The sequence below is a fragment of the Vanessa cardui genome, chromosome 14 (assembly GCF_905220365.1).
Source record: "Vanessa cardui chromosome 14, ilVanCard2.1, whole genome shotgun sequence".
NCBI classification, from domain to species: Eukaryota; Metazoa; Arthropoda; class Insecta; order Lepidoptera; family Nymphalidae; genus Vanessa; species Vanessa cardui.
The window spans coordinates 9843873-9863391 of record NC_061136.1 but is presented as its reverse complement, the minus strand read 5'-3'; the positions used below and the strand labels follow the sequence as shown (position 1 = coordinate 9863391).

General features: G+C 32.8%; 1 protein-coding gene and 1 long non-coding RNA gene across 3 annotated transcripts in view; one reads left to right on the top strand and one right to left on the bottom strand.

Annotated features, from left to right (window-relative positions):
* The window catches only part of LOC124535067 (homeotic protein ultrabithorax), a 121447-nt gene that overhangs the window by 82135 nt on the left and 19793 nt on the right, over positions 1-19519 (bottom strand). The gene's annotated exons all lie outside the window — the stretch shown is intronic.
* Positions 1-19519, top strand: part of LOC124535068 — a 52887-nt gene that overhangs the window by 18387 nt on the left and 14981 nt on the right. For both annotated transcript variants that reach the window (XR_006966781.1, XR_006966780.1), the window contains exon 3: positions 16047-16142. This is a non-coding gene — a long non-coding RNA (uncharacterized LOC124535068). The remainder of the gene's footprint in view (positions 1-16046; positions 16143-19519) is intronic.

Sequence of the window (19519 nt, the reverse complement as noted above, 5' to 3'; positions counted from 1 at the left end):
GCTTTCCGATATTTACAGTTTGATTTTTTTTCCCCTCGTTCTGATTCGGGACGAGGAAGAGGCGTGTACCGGCGACGGTAATGGCCGCAGTACCGTAACAATCCTAATTAACAATTTGCCCTATCTATGAGGTGCTACTTGATTATTATGACCACCTTTTTTCTTGGGAAATTGCCGTATTCATTAATAATACTTATTTTATCGCGTTGAGCAAACATTACTGTTGCTCTGTATTTACCAAATTAAACGAAATCGATACTAAATACAATTTATAAAATAGGTGTTGTTAGTCGTCATACATAAATGTATTAAATATTTCGATTGTTAAAGAAAACACGACAAATCATACACGCAATTCTTATGTCAAAAAATATTTATTTGCACAATTTCATATTCATGCCAACAGTGTAAGGAATAGCCTTGCAAAATATGTACAATTTATTTTCAATCCATTGCACTTTCTTTAATAAATGACAAAAAATATTTGAACAGTGCGCAGTAAGTTTATTGATTTAATCATGCGCAAATATTTATAGATAGGGCCGCGATGGGGTCAGAATTTATTGAAGATACATAGGCAGGTTACACTGGCGGTAGCAATCAGACAAATTGGCTCCGACCGAGCCCCTCAAACAGAATTAATCTGATTCGTAGGTTTTCTTAGCGAAAGAAACGAATTATTTAGAAATATGACTATACCAGAAAACAAATATGAGTAAGCAGTGGCGTAGCTATCGTAGGGCCAGGTGGTGCAGTGCACCAGGGCCCCAGAGGTCAGGGGGCCCTTTAAACTAAACCTTAAGCTTCTGTAGCTAGAAAATCACGACCCTGCGCACAATAATTCTTATTTGGTATCTATAATTTTAAAGGATACTTATTAGATAAAGAGGGATGGGAAAGGAGGGGGCGAGGGCCCGATTCTTTGTCTGTGCACCGGGGCCCTTCCTCACCTAGCTACGCCACTGTGAGTAAGTATCATATGCAACAATAACCACTTACTATGCCTGCAAATGCTGACATTGTTATCATAATAACAAATATTCTGCATCAAATAAAACAAATGACTGTCTTTGTCGCTCGTCAATATCGTTTTATACATTACAAAATATGTTCTTCAAAGATACAAATGTTTAATGATTACTACCTAATTTACCTTATAAAGCATGAAAACAATTTGTAGCGCGTTTGGCAGTGAATAAAGTAAATAAGTGGATTAAAATTTACGACAGATGTACACGTTCATGTTTTCTTCAAATGACCAATGAAAGATATAAATGTATTTAAAAGTAAAACAGGCTGCTACACTTGCTCCCTTTGACACGCATACATTCGCCCCGAGCATGTGTACCCAAGGATAAATATTCAACAAATCCACCTTTAAATAAACAGTATAGGGAATAACGTTTTTGCCTCATTCCCAGTAAACGATGCTTAAGATATTTATTGGGGGATGAATTGAGTTTTTATATATTGCATTTCAGTCTCGTTTGTGCTTATACTTGAGATTAAGTAAAGCGCTTTAATACTTTTACTTACGTGTCTCACATAAAACAAATTATCAGTTTATTCTTAAATACAATTGCAACAAGATTAATGTATAGTTACATTTATCAAAACTTCCACAGTAGCATTTGAATTTATACATAACGTACATAAATTAAAAAATAATCGATTTTATATATTTATATTATAAGTACGATTATGATTACTTAAAAAGTACCAACTCACTTTAAATGAATACCGCTTGATATTTATTAAAATTGTCGATACAAAAGAATTTTTAGTAAAAACTGTTTAAAAAAATATATAAACGGTCGGTCTTCGTAATTATAAAGATCGAGACATCCTTTGGGATGTTTTATAAAAAATAGGTACGATTTTCTCATACATAAATATTAACAATAAATTTTACTATTTAAAAACAGATGAAATATTTTAAATATAAGAAATGACGAAAAAGAAGCAGAATCAACATTTTAAAGAAATAAAAGTTATCTGTCCAGAATAACAAAATTATATTGCAAGATATCAAGGTACCTACATAGGTATTTATACGTTCAGTAAGAAACCTAACATAGGTACTATACGCTGAATTTCAGTTTCAAGCATAATAGTAATATTATGTAAAAAAAAAAACATCATAATCAATGGTCCGTTTAGTAAACTGGCTCTTTCAAGCCACTTTTTAGATTTCAGATTTGTTTGATTTGACGAGTTGAATAACTCGCAGAATGTAAACTTACTGTTAAAAACTATATTTTCTTTATGTTAGAATAAAGATAATGTATTTTAATAATCGGAAATATTGAGAGAACATTGAGCTTGTCTAATGAAGTGCAGCTTTTACAACCGGTCTAAAATAACAAATAATAACGATGCTCATAAAAATCCCTCGTATGTTCTTTTAATCCAGTTGCAAGAAAAACTGATTTTGTAATTAGAAGAAAGCCTCCAAGTCTCGTAACGTCGGGCTAATCACAAATTAATGAGGACTTGTACCGAAGTGTCGTAGCGCGATGATAATTCCACGCCGCCCTGCTGCGCTAAGAACCTCATCAATTATGGTGGAACCCCCCGACTGAGCCCTGAAGGCTACACCCCTTTGTCACAATCTAGTGGCTATATCCAGATACAACTTCAGATTTACAACCTTTTTATTCATTTAAAGTGTGTTTATCCTAGTGCAAGAGAAAAACCAATACTCGTTATATGGATTTTATTTACCTAACCCCTAAATAACCAAATATATTTCAAAATTAATGTATTTTTTATCTTATATTTTCATTGGTGGTATCTTGATTATTCAAAGAACTCAGTTTTAAGTCAGTAATTTGTTTGCTTGACTTGGATAATTTCTACCAACTTAAAAATTACCGTAACAATATCTAACTGCACAATGTTCTTATACATCTTCTAATATAATAAGATAAATTACTAAAATAATATTGAGCCATTTGACATCAATAATTTGACACAGGCTCCTTAACTTAAACTTGTGTAGCAATATACATACATGTACAATGATAGCTTCTATCTTAATTCAATGTATGAAAAAAATGCAACACTTGATATGGCTTAGCTTTGATTTGAACCGTGTGTCAACTAGAGTACAAGTACATAATTAGAACATAATTCATTCAAGTAAGTCTTACAGGTACTTTTGAATCGTGTCTGTATCTGTTCAATTTCACCAGTTTTCGGTAAGAAACTCAGTAGCTACACTTCACAAGAAACATAACATTTTAGATGCTGAGGTACTCATCGCATTTTCTGTGAAAGAGTCGTTTATAATACTTATTAGTACCTGATGCTTGTATGTCTGTATACCCAAAATTCATCAAATACAATATATATACGCATATATTAAAAACAAATATTTTTTTGATTAACATATCATTTCATTTAAAGTACCTTCATAGATGTTATTCGTGAGAACTAATTAGTAGTATCTATGTATGCTAAATAGCATAATATCTAATCAAAGCCGAGCCCTGCTATAAGTTATAGCCCTTAAGCAGTTGTTGTAGCGACACTAAACGTTTCCGCCCAAACCACAGTTGATTTGTTGTTCCGTTCAAGAGTTACTGGCTGTTCGAAACATTTCGAGCCATATGCTACCTGCTTTACGTATACCAATAAATATCTCACATTGATAATATATTGTTTGATTGTATTTAATTAAGAACACAAAAAGTACTTGGTGCTCGTTGCCAAGCAGCAATACTTAGTCCTCTAGTAAGTGTACCGGTGAAATAAGCACAAGGTAAAGTCTTATTTTCCAAGGTGGTTAGTGGATTGGTGAAGTAAGGAATGGCTAATATTCCTTACAATATAAATGCTAGACATTTATATTGTAAGGAATATTGGTGATGGTGGTGTTTGGGCAAAGGTGACAATGAGGTGGCCCACTTGACAGTCTGCTTACCTAATACAATCAAATGATACATCAGTTACTTTAGCAAGGTATTATTCTTCCTATACAAAATATTAGCATCATAAGGTTTAAATCAAAGCTAAAAATAATGGAGGTGGTAAAAACGTAATTGGTTGGAACCTTTTCATATAAAACGGATAAAATTTATTAATTTATTGGTGTATATAAGGTAGTGTTAAAATTTAAGATGAAAGATAAAAAGTGGTCTCTATTTTAATAACACAAATATTTTAGTATCTGTATTGTCATAATAATTAAATACACTAATAATAATAATGTTTGAATACACTTACTTGTTTTGAGATCAAATTTAAGGACATTACATGAGTTTTCTAATGAATTTAAAAAGTGTTAACAAAATGCATTTAGTTATACCTTGTTAATAATCATATTAATTTTGTGTTTCAAATAAAAACAAAAATGATTCAGATAATTTAAATTAACAATAATTAGACTTTTCCTGCATTAAATACCTATATTATTTTTTGTAAATTTGTAATTTAGGCAGTATCGCCCTAAACTGGCTTACGTTGTTATGTCATGAATATAAATCGTGATAAATTCCAAGCGGGTAAGTGCGGGGCCGAGGCAGCGGGGCGAGGCGGACCAGCCTCGAGGGGTTTTTTCTTAAAAGTAACTTTTGTCAAGGCAATTCCGTGGAGCCGCGAGATTTATAGAAAGGTGGTGTCACCCCAGTAATTAGTTTTTAACTAGTTGTGATAAGGGTCCGCTGTTTTATGCGCACTCCATAAGTAAATATAAAAGTTCTTTGAAGTAAGAGATAACCGTTTCATCAATTTAAGATTTAGATTTTGTTAAGAATGAGACTTTACATATACAAAAGTTTTGGATATTGTTGGAACACGGGCTTGTCAAAACATTCCTTATTGTTGTCGAATTCTTGTATCCCGAGCCGTCATATCATACGGGTATTCGTATGATTTACGTTCAGCGGCAAAAAGCGAGAAAGTTTTTCTACGAAACTTCTTTTATTCTCGGAGAAAGTTGCGTAAAAAACTGGAGGCGCTTAGAAAAAAGCAATTTCCTAGCTCAGGTGTGTGAGATGTTCTTTATCTAACTTTGCATCCGAACCGCTTTGTTTATGACGGCATATTTTTTCGAAGTTTTGAACATTTTATTACCTTGTACCTTGAGCTCGCACTTTTGTTACATCAAGACCGAGAACGGCGAAACAATTGTTGTTTTGTAAACTACTTTTTTAAAATTAACACGCTACCTGTATTTGCATTCAGTAAAATTGCATAAATTAACGCCGTGCTACTGTTATTCGAGTATGAATAGAATAATGAAGGATGATAAATTAGTCCAAAAAGTTCAAGGTGACAACAAAAGTTACTTTCAAAGCAACTCAGAGCGGTACCACATCTCCTTTTAATGGACACGGAAAATATAATTTGAAATACTCTTTATAGCGGCTATAATGTAACCAAGTGGGCCAAAAAATGGTTGTCACCGTCTGGCGTAGTACATTAACATGAAGGGTGTGAGGAAGGAGGCTTTATCAGAAGGGCCTTTCCTGAGGGAGGGCCAAATAATGCGATATTGCTCGTTTGTGCGAAGCCCTATTTATCTATTAAAAAACGTAAGATTTACGATCGAGTATAGGAAAGTTTGGGAAGTTTTTATGTCGTTCTATCATTCTTTGGGCTAATATAAGAGATTGATGTGTAGCTATTATTTTACTCAGCCTCTGAAATGTTTGACTAAACTAGCAGATAAATATGTAAAAATACGTTTAACTAACATTGCTTATGAATAGACCAAGCCTAATGAAATTACTTAAAAAATGTCTACTTAATAATATATATCAAAAACTTCAGACTAAGGGACAATAAGCCTGTACTGATAAATACCTATACAGCAGCTCAAAGTATTATAAAATCTTTTACATCACAATAAGGCTTACTATTGAACTGTCATCAAGTAACGGTGTTGGAGGTCTCGTTAAAATATCTTAGGTTTGTCAGAGAGAACTTCAGTCACGAGGGTCACGACTTGGCGTGGATTACCTTACTAACGTTCTGAACTCAAGTCCTCTGTCACTAGTATGGTCAATTTAAAGATACCCATACCATTTAGGTTCGTTATAACAATGGTAAACTATGACCATTTTAATATACAAATGCGATACAGAACTCAGTTTTGTATTTTTTTTAAATATCACGACCATTTTTGTGAAATATAAATTTAAATTGGGCATATGCATTTTTAATGATGTTTAGAATTGTGATGTAGACTAAATAATACGCCAATATGCTGAATTTGGTGTAAAATTCGTAATGATATGTTGGGCATATAAAATTATGAAGGCATATATTAAATAAACGCCAATGATAATTGCGTACGTAATAACGTATTAAAGGTCCGACGCATGTTTATTATCAAGCGGAATATTGGCTCGAAACAGTGCTAAATTCGCTTCGGACACCCGATAGTGTGGTATTATCTACCATTGCCTATTTGTCATCGGATGAACAATGCGTACCCTCGTAACACCGACTATCTTACTCAATTTGTCCTCATATAATTACGGGTTGGAAAAATTTAAGCGATTCTTTTTTCATGTTGTTAACATGGCATTACATTTGCCGGAAGTATAATGTTACGTGGATCCGTGCTGAAGATGCCAGATAGCTACTAACATTTAGTCGGTTTTTAACGTTTATTTTATAAAAATGAAATATCTACATTTGTTTCGATTTGGGAGTCATTGTAATTTACGTCAAAATGTAAGTGAAATATATGTTGTTTCTTTTAATCCGTTTATTGAAGGATGATTCTTTGCGATGCATTTTATCATCAACATAATCTTATATACAGGGATGTATTATTTATTAATGAAGTAAAAAGTAAGTCGTACTTATATGAACTTACATATGGTATATAAAATTATAATATGTAATTTATCATGTTATTAGAAATGGGATATAAATATCAATATTTTTAGTTCTAACAGATGTTAAGTACGTATGTGTGGAGTGTCATAACGTTGTAGTGTGTGCAGTAACATGGTATAAAATGTTTTCAGTTTTGCACAGAACTCCCTAAACCGAGGTCTCTGACAGATGTTACGTTTGAATACGTGTAGAGCTACTGTTCTCGGGCGGGTTAGCTAATAAATAATACGAGAGAGAGTTAAGACCACCTAGCGCGGCACCAGGAGATGTTTACGGCTATACCCGAGCAGTATTGTGCCCACCTACGCAATATATTTTACTTAGCAAATTGCTCAGTTTGCTCGGCGTGTCTAATAACCACTTAATGAAGCCGGGACTTTTCCATATTTAAATTTTAATCATACCACGCAGCGGCGAACTCAACGCCTCGTGTTTAAACGACCGCTTGTGAAACAGTAACTTTGCCATTATACTCGCACTTGTTACTCGCCCACCTTTTGTAGTAATTATATTTACAAACAATAATTTAAATAATTAATTAATAACAATAAATATATAACAACCTCTTTGTAATGAATAAATATATCAATCGTAACTTTAATCTTTAAGCTTTTTCATATAAATTTCCCAGATGTGGTATAAGGTTTCGAACTAAGCCCGCCATGCAATTTTAAGCGTATTGACTGACGGCAGACGTGATATATGTCATATTTTCGACCAAATTGTGATGTTTTCGATTCGATAGTAGGTATTTGACTACTGACATTTTACACATTCAAATTTATAAGTAAATTTGATTATAACCTGAGTCAATTAACTAAGAACTTACCTATAACTTAGCCACAACCCGTTACTGCTATTAAGAAATGAACATACCTGTAACAAAAATACATAAACGGTTAATATTTTGAGCAGAGTTAAAAATAATAGGGACTTAACTATCTTTCAAATTTAAAATTTGTATCTATTCCAGTTTTGATTAAAAAAAATATAAAAAATACTTTAAATTAAAAATGTAAATGATTTTATATTTATTTAACATCCATAATTATTCATATCTAAGAAAATAAAATATATAGTTAAGTATGTAAAAATGATAATATTTTATATCTCTAATTTTATAAGTAAGTACATTTTACAAAATGTAAAGAAACGGGCAAACTGTTCACACAATATCGCTCAAGCATGCAGATAGCCTTTGGCTATGACAGTCGAAATTAACGCGATGACCCCATGGTCAAGTTAAGGCAATCCCACAGCTGAGTTGTAGAGCGGGGTCAAATATCGATCTTTTCATTTCGATAAAATATAAATTCAAACGGAAAACTTCAACTTTTTAATATATTACGTTAAACTATTTTGAATATTTATATCCAAAGCAAGTTTTATCAAATAAAATTTATTTTGTAAAATATTATATCGTATGTGTGGCGTCACGCACACATAAAGTTCGAACTTTGGCACACTGCACCATAAATCAAGGGGCGTTATGCGCCATGTTTCACGAGATCGTGCGATCTCTATCGCTCTTCCATTATTTGTTATATTGTCATCTCCGTCTAGCGTTAAGCAGGAGCTTTGGGATCGGGGGAGGGGGCAGCTGTCTAGTCGTGACGTATTACTCGGCTGGCGGTCGGTCAGGTCAGTTTGCTCTGCAGTGTGAAATACCGCTCTGTTTTCTTTATTAACTCCAATCCAACTGAAGCGTTGCTTTATTAAAAAATACTGTGACAATAGCTTTAGCATTTTTATTGACTGAGATAAAACAGACGGAAGCAGTAATGAAGGGCCTGATGCGAATATCGATATCGACATACGCGCTAATTACTTACGTGCCGTGCCACCAGCGTAATGTATGCCGAGTAGGTTCTCAATGCAAATCGCAAGTTCGATTCGAGAATAGACAATGCGAACACTAGTTTATGGGACCACCCACACTAATTTGATGCTATCATACCTATCGGAAAATAAAAGCAAACATGGGAACCTCGTTACAGAACAACTACTCTTGCAATTAATTAATCAAAAATATTTGCTTAACTTAAACAAATCTTTTGCAGAATTTTAATGTCATTAATATTAGGATTTATTTGCTTATATTTTTACCCTAGCATGGTTTACTAAACAAAGTAATTAAATTGCGTAAATTTATGAGAACCCCAATCAGAATCACACCTCGGCATTAGCATTGCGCTGTCTAGTCATTTGTAAAAGCGAATGATGGCCTACACGTGATCAGCATGTTAATGAATCGAAACTGTGACTTACGTTATAAATACCTACCAGTGATATATTTATGGACGTGTCGACTATAACCTTGTTTTCTGTATTTTTAAATTCAATTGAATTTTCTTTAAATAGAAGTTCGTTTGTTCAAGACTTTTATTCTATTGGAGCTACTATGTTGAGTTTTCATGTTATGTTTGTATTTGTTTGTAACACCGAATACATTGAACACTTATTTGTATTAACTAATACGAGGACGTTATAAATATCGCGCCCTTGTTGGACATCTCATTGGGCGACAATAAATACTGCGTTATCTCTTGATATCGACCGCAGGCCGCATTGCCACGCGGCGACCTACCCTTGCTCTAATGAATTACACAATGAACTCTCATCTAAATACAGAAAAAAGCTTTTAAAGGCACATATCAAAAATGCCCACAAAGCCTACTAAGACAGCGCCCTCAGATTTATAGCACTCCCTTTGTTAAATCACGTAATCTCCACGTGGAGCCGCGATACAAATGGAGGTAAATGAAAATAAATGTAGTTCCTCATTCTGATGCTCACCTACCTATTTTACATTAAGTATGTCCGAGGATAAATCTGGTTCTCTTTAGGGGTAATATATTCTAAAAATTACCTGTTAAATCACATTTAGGACAGATAACACATTGTTTGGGTTCTGTAGCTTACACAAAAAAATGTTTGTCGGTCAAGTCGGTTGTTATTTGTTGCCTTCAGGGTGGCTTGAAGCTCATTGGGTATTTAATATATTATGTGCCGCAAAGGCCGATTTGTTATATCAAAGCATTTTTTACCGGAAAAGGATAGACTTATGTAGGAACTCGTACCCTTAAGCTTACATTAAAAAGCATACATTAAACATGTGTTAACGTCACTGTTAGTACAAAAGGTCATATGTCAAAATTGAGTACTTTACAAGACAGCATGACCACTAATTATTACTTTATATTTTATTAATGTGACTTTAATATATATTTTTATTATTAACATGGTTCAACTAACGCATTTATAAAATAACATTTAAAGTATTAAATTCAATAAGAAAAAAAATACGATCATTTTTTACTGTTTCAACATGGGACTTAATTGTACACATAATTACATAATACGACATTCTGAAGTTACTGTAAGTATCGACTTACTTTTAGTGTTATGTAATGAATGATATTCAATAAAATACCTACTAAAATAATCTTCGAATGTTCCCGCCGATAGCTATTAGGCTACAAATAATCCTATTAGAGACTAGCATGACAAATATTTTAATATTAAATCATCGTCTTGTCATAGTGCGTAGGCGAGTGTCGAATTTAAATTAACGATTATTTATCGTTCATGTTTCGGTAACTGCTGTTTGTTTCGACGTGGCTAGAACCATTTTCGGCAATTTCCTGTTATCTGTTGTACGAGTACAGTTAACCTTCATTAATATTCGAAACGAGCATTTTACTTGACCGGCAAACTACTAATTTTATTTCAACAATTCTTTATACATAAACAATCCTATTTGATGTATATTTAGGTCAGTGGAGATTAACAAAACGTTAATGTGTGTATAAAACAATATCTAATATACCTACATAATCTGTTGAACAAATATCTAACACAATTAATAAAAACTATATGTAACGTTTTTTATCTATTGACTAAGTTTTCTAAACGTATATCTTACAGATATCAGTGATATATAGAACCGCCTTATCCATTGAGACGGCTTACAAATGTAATTTATTATGTAAGTTTCAATGTAGAACCCATTTATTCTGCTTATCGATAAACGCAACAGCAATTAGCGCATCACTAGACAAACGCTTTTGGGTGCGAGCCTACAAATCATACCGATAGCATCTTCTACAAATTTGAATCGGATCTTATTTATGATTTGCCTTTTTCACGGCTACGTTTTGGGGAAAATTCAAATATAAATCCATGATAAATTGCCATTGGATACGATATTTCAGATTTAAACTTTTGGCCACAATCAGCAATAATTCATCCAAGATCTCAACTTAGATATTTCACATCGCGTTCCTTTTTTCTATAAAATATCATTTCAAAATGCTACGCTAATAATAAAAATTGATTTCGAAAGTTTAATATCGATTAAGTTTTTAAAATTCCCACGATATCCTCTTCATTATCTTCAACAACATAATAATCATAACAAAAGCATGTACAAAACCCCGTACTTGGTTAAACAGCAATCGCATAAACAAACCCCAACAATAAAGCCAAATAAACGCTCGAGCACGCCATCCAATCGCACCTTGAATCGCACATAAAAGCCCATGAACACCGGTTGAATTGAATACTATACCGCTCAACAGAAGCACCGAATATTGCATTCCCAACCGTACTCGGTCGGGTAATATCGAGTACGGGACCGGAGCTCGCGCTCATCAAATCGTTTACGAGCTGCCGAAGAGCCCTCTTCGATAAACGTGCCATAAAAGTTCGGTTATTCAACGGTAGATGGCGACACTAGTGGCCGTTTCAAGTCGTAGCAGCGATTTTAGTGCCATCTATGGAGCTTTTTAGTGCTTAAGACGATTCAAGAAAGAGATAGGAATGTTCTTCGTTTCACACAAACTTTAGCGCAACCGAAGTTTGCTCTACTTTAGTCGAAGGAAATTGTAGAGCGATTATGACTTAAATTTTTATTTGAACATGAAGCTTTACGTAACATGTTCGTTTGATTATTATTTTTCCAATTGATATGAACCGTTTCAGTAATCATTTTGGTATTTAAGGCACTATTATAAAAATACTTTATTTTAGAACTTGACACCGTCTGTATATAAATAAAATTGGTAAGTACGTAATAATTGAAAAAAGGTATGTCGTAATTTCTTCATTTATTCGTTCTCATGTGTTGAATTTTCATTAAGTTATAAACATCCGGCACCTCTACACGGCGGATCACACGTGGTGGTCTAATTATGGTTATAATTTTAAGCCTTCTTCGTGTTTGTAATAATTCAAGTGTATCGTAAGTCGGTTACAACCTACCGATTTGCTTCAAATGTTAAGTGGTAGTAATTTATCGTCTACTGGCGATACCGCGGCGCTTAGTCCAGATACCGGTAAGATAAAATTCTTAAGATAAATTTCTATTCTATGATGGTTATGTAAATTTGTCTCCTTTTTGTTTTGTTTTAATGATATTGTAATACCAGCTAGTACATATATGGTTCGAACATAAAATATCAATTTCTTAAAAAGAAGGTTTTTAAACGAATTCAACACTTATACTTCTGCCAACTCAAAAAACATGTAGAGAGATATATTAGGTAGGTATATTCATTTATACTATATACTATATTTATTTTTAAATAAAGTACGTGTTTAGTCCAATACATATTTATTAAAAATAACAACTGGGTGGTAGGGATAAGCATAATAAAACACGTGTTGTGTTTGTACCTGTATTATATTCAAAGAATTCTTTAGAATAGGTACACTTGCTAAAAACATGTTTATATTACATCATTCAATTCAATATCCAATTTAATCTACATAGTTATAAAAGGGAAAGTCTGACTGACTGTCTGTCCTTTAACGATTAAACCAATATTGTAAGAACACAGTGTACCTCCTTATTTATAACTCCTAAAAAGCGAGTAAAACCACGGGTAACTAGTAGTAAATATATTATAAAATTATACAATATAAAAACCGGAAATTTGAGCTATTTCCCAGACGGCAGATAGTTACTAAGTTATTTTTATGGTATAGGTTGGCGGACGACATGGGCCACCTGATGATAAGTGGGCACCATTATAGACAATGACGCTGTAACAAATATTAACTATTCCTTACATCGTCAATGTGATACCAACCATGGAAACTAAGATTTTATGTCCCTTGTGCCTTTAGTTACACTGGCTCTCTCACCCTTCAAACCGTAACACAACAATACTGAGTACTTTTATTTGGCGGTAGAATAACTTGTAAGTGGGGGGGTACCTTCCCAGACGCGCTTGCACAAAGCCCTACCACCAAGAAAAGTACCTTTATTTTCATAATTTTCATCAAAAATACGTGATTTAACGGGAACATTTTCGTCTTTCATAGGAAATAGCATTGCGTGTTTTAATTTAACTAACTACAAGTAACATAAAACATATTTTTAGTAACACAAAATTAGGTTACAATTTTATTATATGTAATAACATTAAATTAAAAATCAATATTATGATAAAATAACAAAATAAATTACGAACACCATTAAATAAATTGTATTTATAATAAACGTTGGTAATTACAAAATAAATCACAATGTATAACATTTTTATGATAAATTATAATTATAGGATATAACCAACCGTATCGTATAATCAATTGAATTAATTTATTTCCGCAATAAAACAAACTTTTTAAAACTACACGATGTTTTATAGTTATTTTGAATATCGCGTTGATAATTAAGAAATTATTTTAAACATTTAAGTATATTACTCATATAAAATAATTACAATAAAGCTTCAAATAAATTCTTAAATCAGGGACAATAACCGGTTTTTGTAGAACATTGTATTATACCTACGAGCAATAATATATTGTTATCTCTTTCTGTCATAGCATTTAAGACTGATGACATCTAATTACTCTATCGGTGACTGATTAATATATATATTTATAGACTAATGAAGTATCAGATAAATGCTAGACTTTAATATGCTATAAAATTTATTTTTTAAGATTACTTATTAGGTAAAGTAAGAATAACGTGATCATTATTCAAAGTTTTAAATAATGATTAACAATTTTTTATATCGTATAGGTATATGGACTGGCAGATGGGCCACCTGTTGGTAAGTTACCACTGCCCATAGATAGGTGAGAAATACTTATTATTTCTCATGTTACCAAGTCGCCACCAACCTCGAATACGAAGATTTTATGCCCCTGTTGGGGGTTTGAACAAGGCTCTACCACTAAGAAACTAGTTACTTAAAACTATATACTATATAATTGGAACTATATTGGTTTATTTAAGTACATAAAATATATTAAAACATTACATATTTTTATATAAACAAGACTATATAACTAACTAACTATTCACACGAAAAAAATACTGTCATTTTTATAAGACATTGATTTTTGATTTATTCAATTTAATAACTTGGCAAAAACCTATTTCTTGTACAATAGTGTTCTCTTTCGTACCTCGAGCGACCTCTGTGGTAAATTGCGGGTAAATTATAGCAATTCGTTCGATCTCAAACCATATGCGGCGGTTATAAATAACTTAATGAGGTAAAATTATCCACCATCTTGCTTTTCGGCTTAGCCTCTACTGGTTTTGGTACAGCGTTAATTAGATGTTTTTTGTTTCAGCAATAAACGAAATCCCTATGTATATACTTTTTTATGTACAATATTTTATAGATTTGAGAAAGTAAAATTTATTCATAAGAATTAATGTAATTCGTTTCGTTATTTTATTTAATGTTCAATAAAAATTCTACTTTAATATTTGAAATTTTTGTTGTAAATATTTTTATTAATAATATCTGATAATTGTATAGACATAAAATATTAAAAGGATTTGATACACGATTCATTCCTTCATGCAATCGTTTTCTATTTTCTGGTGTTCTCTGGTTTATTTAACATTGTATTTCTTACGCTTCCGTTTCAAGAATTATTTCAAGAACACGGAAAATCTTAAAGTCAAAACTTAAGCTTAGAAAAGTGGGTTGATGTTTAAGTGCTTTATTGTCTTTGGTCGTAAATAAACATCAAGCAAAATATATTCCATAAACGCTACTTCTAAATCGGACTTATGAATGCGAAAGAATCTCTTTTGTATTTGTTACCTCATCGCGACTGAGCGCCAGAACGGATTGTTATGAAAGACGCAAACGTAGCCTGGGAACTGTATAACTATACTAGCCATCCGTCCCGGCTTTGCTTCGTAGCATAAGCATCTATAGAGACTGTTTCCATTGAAGGCCAAACATACACAGTATCATTCTTGGGCAATATTTTTACTTGACCAAGAACCAACAAAAATTGCATCACGTTTGGATGTTTCGTATGGAAGATGTATATACGTACATTCGTTTTCATATACTAAGATTAAATATATTCATTCATGATATTTGAACCAAACAAACATTTTTAAAAAACAGTTCCAGCCAAGACGACCCTTTGAATGTGGAGTTCAAAAAATAAAATAATTACGAGTTTCCCAAAAATGATCCTCAAAGTCGAGCAAGACCAACCAGCGTATAACAAAGGGCTATCTCACATCTACATGCAAGCGGACACACGGACGAACAGTAATATTTTGCACAATTACGATCGTAATCTCCACGCCAGATATAAGCCGCATCCCGTCACTCCCGCTATGAATTACGATTACACGTGTAATTATATAGCAGCCTTTTTAATTCAACTTAATGCAAAACATCTTATACCCAAGACTCGTAACAGCGAGCGAGCCGCGAAACTCTACTTAAGGATCGCCAGCTGACGAATATTCATTTTCTGTGATCAATATTACAACCACGCGACAATTATTATCCGATCCGATCCAATTATATCGAAAAACAATATCGAATTTATCGCTTTTCACATATTTCATTGTTGCTATTAATAGATAAAACGTTTCAATATAAATGTTGTAATTACAACAATTTCTAATGTCCGATTAATCCGATAAAACAGAAAATTTTAATAAAAAAACATGCAAGTTAAAAGTCTGCTCGTCTTGTTATATTTTATAATTATGTCAAATGCATGGATGCATCGCAAAATTGAAATCTAGATGATTTCGGTCCGCAAATAATTATAATATAAAGTCGACCGTTTCGTAGATAATCGTGTTAATGGCCATGTAGCCTGGCATTTGCGTTGGCACATTGAGCGCGTTAATGAATAAAAAGGGTCAGGTAATGTGAAGTAAATTAAAAGTATGATTTTTTTTTCAGATATGTCAAAGGATCAAGTATCGAGGTGGTCCGATGGCGTTCGCGATGCGAACGCCACACGGGGCGGCGACTGGCATCTCATTTTCTACATGCATCGTAATTTATTTAAAATTAATTGTGTGAAAATATATCGATATCTCTTATCAACGGACATGTAAGGCTTGAATACTGATACGACGATAAACTGTGTCAACTCTTAGTTACTTTGTTTTGTAAGACTAACTGGTTTCCAATGCAGCATTAGTACAACTATTGAAGAAATCTTGATTTAGATAATACAATTAAATACATACATAGCATCAGTAATTGCTATGACGCAAATTATGACGCCTCGATTGCAATTAACCATCGAACATTCTAATGCTTAATTAATGAATATTGCAAACTACGGTGTAATATAAATTGCTATTTTTAGAACAAGAGCTCTCTGCAAAATATTCCTCTTACCTGGCCTTAATAATCATTTTTACAATCGTCTGTTATATAGGTACAGAATAGCGAGCGGGAATCAATATTCGGTTTATTCCATAAATTTCTAAAACATAAACGTCTTAAATCAACAAATCTTATAAAACCGAAATAAACCAATTGGCAACACCTTAAAGTCTATACTCCAATAAATAACGTCTGATTTATGAAAATTTATCATACTCTTGAGGCTTAATTTTGAAATGATCTCGCGCTTATTTCGAAAAGGTATTAACCGTAATATCATTGACAATGGAATTGAGACCTTGTTCTTTACGTAATAGATTGAGTAATTGTTTTAAGGAGACCGTGTAGAAGACGTTTTTCACCATACAACTGGAAGTGTGTCTGTGTATTGTTTTGATAAGCTGCAGAACGGGTTTGCGCGATTTATGACTGGTATGATTTAATGCGAATAAACTACTCGCTTGGCGTTGGCTATATTGATAAATACTCCATTTTTAACGCCGTCACCTACCCGACATTCTTTCCTGATTTTCCTGTTATTTCTCTATTCATTTCCCATCTTTCGTTCTATCGTTTATTACATATATTTACTATAGATTATACATTTTTATAGTTTTAAAAGTACCTCAATAAATGTTTTCTTATTTTTTTACAGCATGCTTAATTAATATTGTTGACAAGTGCTCATTGCATTGACGCATCACTTGGTAATTTATTCGAGACCTCAATTAAATTATAATGGCGAACAGTGTGGGCTCGTTATTTCTAGATAGGCAGCCCTATCGCTCCAGGGCCAATAGGAACCTTGTAAAGTGGCGCCTGCGCACGATCGCCCGCTGAGTTCTGCAGTGCAAATACAATAAGAAATACTATAAGGAACTAATCTTTGAATTCACAGACAATCAATACATTGAATCGAGCCATTGCGTAATTAGTGATTAGAATTCTTAGTTTAGCTTTCTTAGCAACGAGGCAATGTCGAAATATCCGCATTCATTTTTTTTTATGACGTTCGATGTTACAAAAACCTGCTCGCATTGGAATGTTACCGCGTTTCTATAGAAATTCCATTATCAAAAACAAGTGAAACAATTTACGTTGGTAACGAATCTATTACGGAATGCAGTGACTGATCCCCAACTATCACTATCAGACATGACTGCAAGCAAATTGTTCGTATTCGCCGCTGACGATAAATCATGCGCGGTTAGTAGAGATTTGCGTGTCACAACTGCTAAATTTATGGCCAAAGCAAGGTCGGCCCTAGGAACATATTCCGCGTGATATTACCTCTTTGTCTGTAAAACAGAGTATTTTAACTATATCATGTTTAACAACGCAACGTTATCAAACCTTATCTTACTAAAGAAATTACTTTAAAACTTACAACAACATATTTACAAAAAAGTAAATGCAGGTTAAATAGTGCGTATTGCACGCAAGCTTTCTTTCGATTAAATTTATACAATAAAAAAGATTAAAAACACCAGATGGAATTTAAAATAAATTTAATTTGTTGAATAACTGAGAACACGGAAGTTCTACTAATGTACTTACCAAGTTAGAAGGAAATTGTGAACCTTGCTTAGGATCTGATATTTGATACCTTCTAGTTCTAAATGTATGCACTTTATTGATTTAAAAATTATTGCAGTACGATAAATATATTATGAAATCATTAATAAATTTTCCTTAGAAAATTAATTTAAATATTATGTTTTCTATACATACATATATGTACCTATATAATTTTTATGTGTGCATGGAATCGAACTATACTTATCGAATTCTTCACGCCCTTAACTACATGTATCACAGCAGTTACGAGAGGTCGGTCGGTAAGGTTGAATTTATAGGAATTTCCAACAATTATCGATCGAAAGCGAACCTTACTGTGTACAATATGATATTTAATAATCAACTGCGACTTTTGTCTAGTAGGTACGTAGATAAGAGTCGTGTCAAAATAATTTGTTGCATTTTCCGGTAAGAAATTTTCACTAGTAGCCTAGAAAGTTGACAGTATTCGACTTATTTGCCTCGGAAAGAATTTAGACCCGTTAGCCCTGCACCTAATCTCTCTTTGGTCCCGACGCATTATGAGAGTGCTTCCTGCATAAAACTTACGTTAAAACACACTTCTTTATAAGAATACCTCATTCCCTTGACGTTGCCAAAATTCGACTAAAAAATAATAAGTAAAAGATGTTTAATTTATTATATGTGTGTCACACGCTTTATTTTAAAATTCGTCAATATGACTGAGGGTAGTGAATACACGAAAGAGCTTTAACGCCAATTCTGTCGTTGACAAATTAGTTGTCATTGGCTGCCGAAACGTATCCTAATCGTCACAGATTAAAAAGAATCGTCAGAAAGCCACAATACACCACAATGTAAAACCTGTTTAGGCGGTTCCTCTTTGCCATGACGTAATATCATTGGTATTATTCTTTAAACATTTTTTTTTAAATACAAATTTCGAATACATTCTAAATTATTTTAATTAAATAGCAATTACTAAGGCGTTGAATAAAGCAATTTACGATAAAATCTTTTAGCTTATATCATTCTAAAATCTTTCACTACGAACCTATTTTATGAGTCCTAACTTGTACCGCTAATAGGCCAGGTCTAATTTGTGTAAAAGTAATAATGTCACTTGTAATCGTGTTTTTAAGTCATAGATTTTGTTCAATAAAACGATAAAATAAGTGGGTACGTATGTTTTACAGCAGTTGTAATAACTCATTTGTAACACGCAAAACTTTATATCAGAAAGTTTGTTTAATCGATTCTTGTTGAATTGTAGTAACATCGAAACATACTAAATAATTATGATATTATAAAAGGACCATTAATCTAAATTACTATTTATGCATAAATTTCATAATACTAACATAAATAATCCGTTTAATTAAACTAAGGATTATCGGCAGATTCACCTGCCTCGCATTCGTAATACTCATTCGACGAATAACTCCGTTTTGTTTCCGTGTATTAAACCATCTGTGTGCCAAATATCAAGACTATTTGAA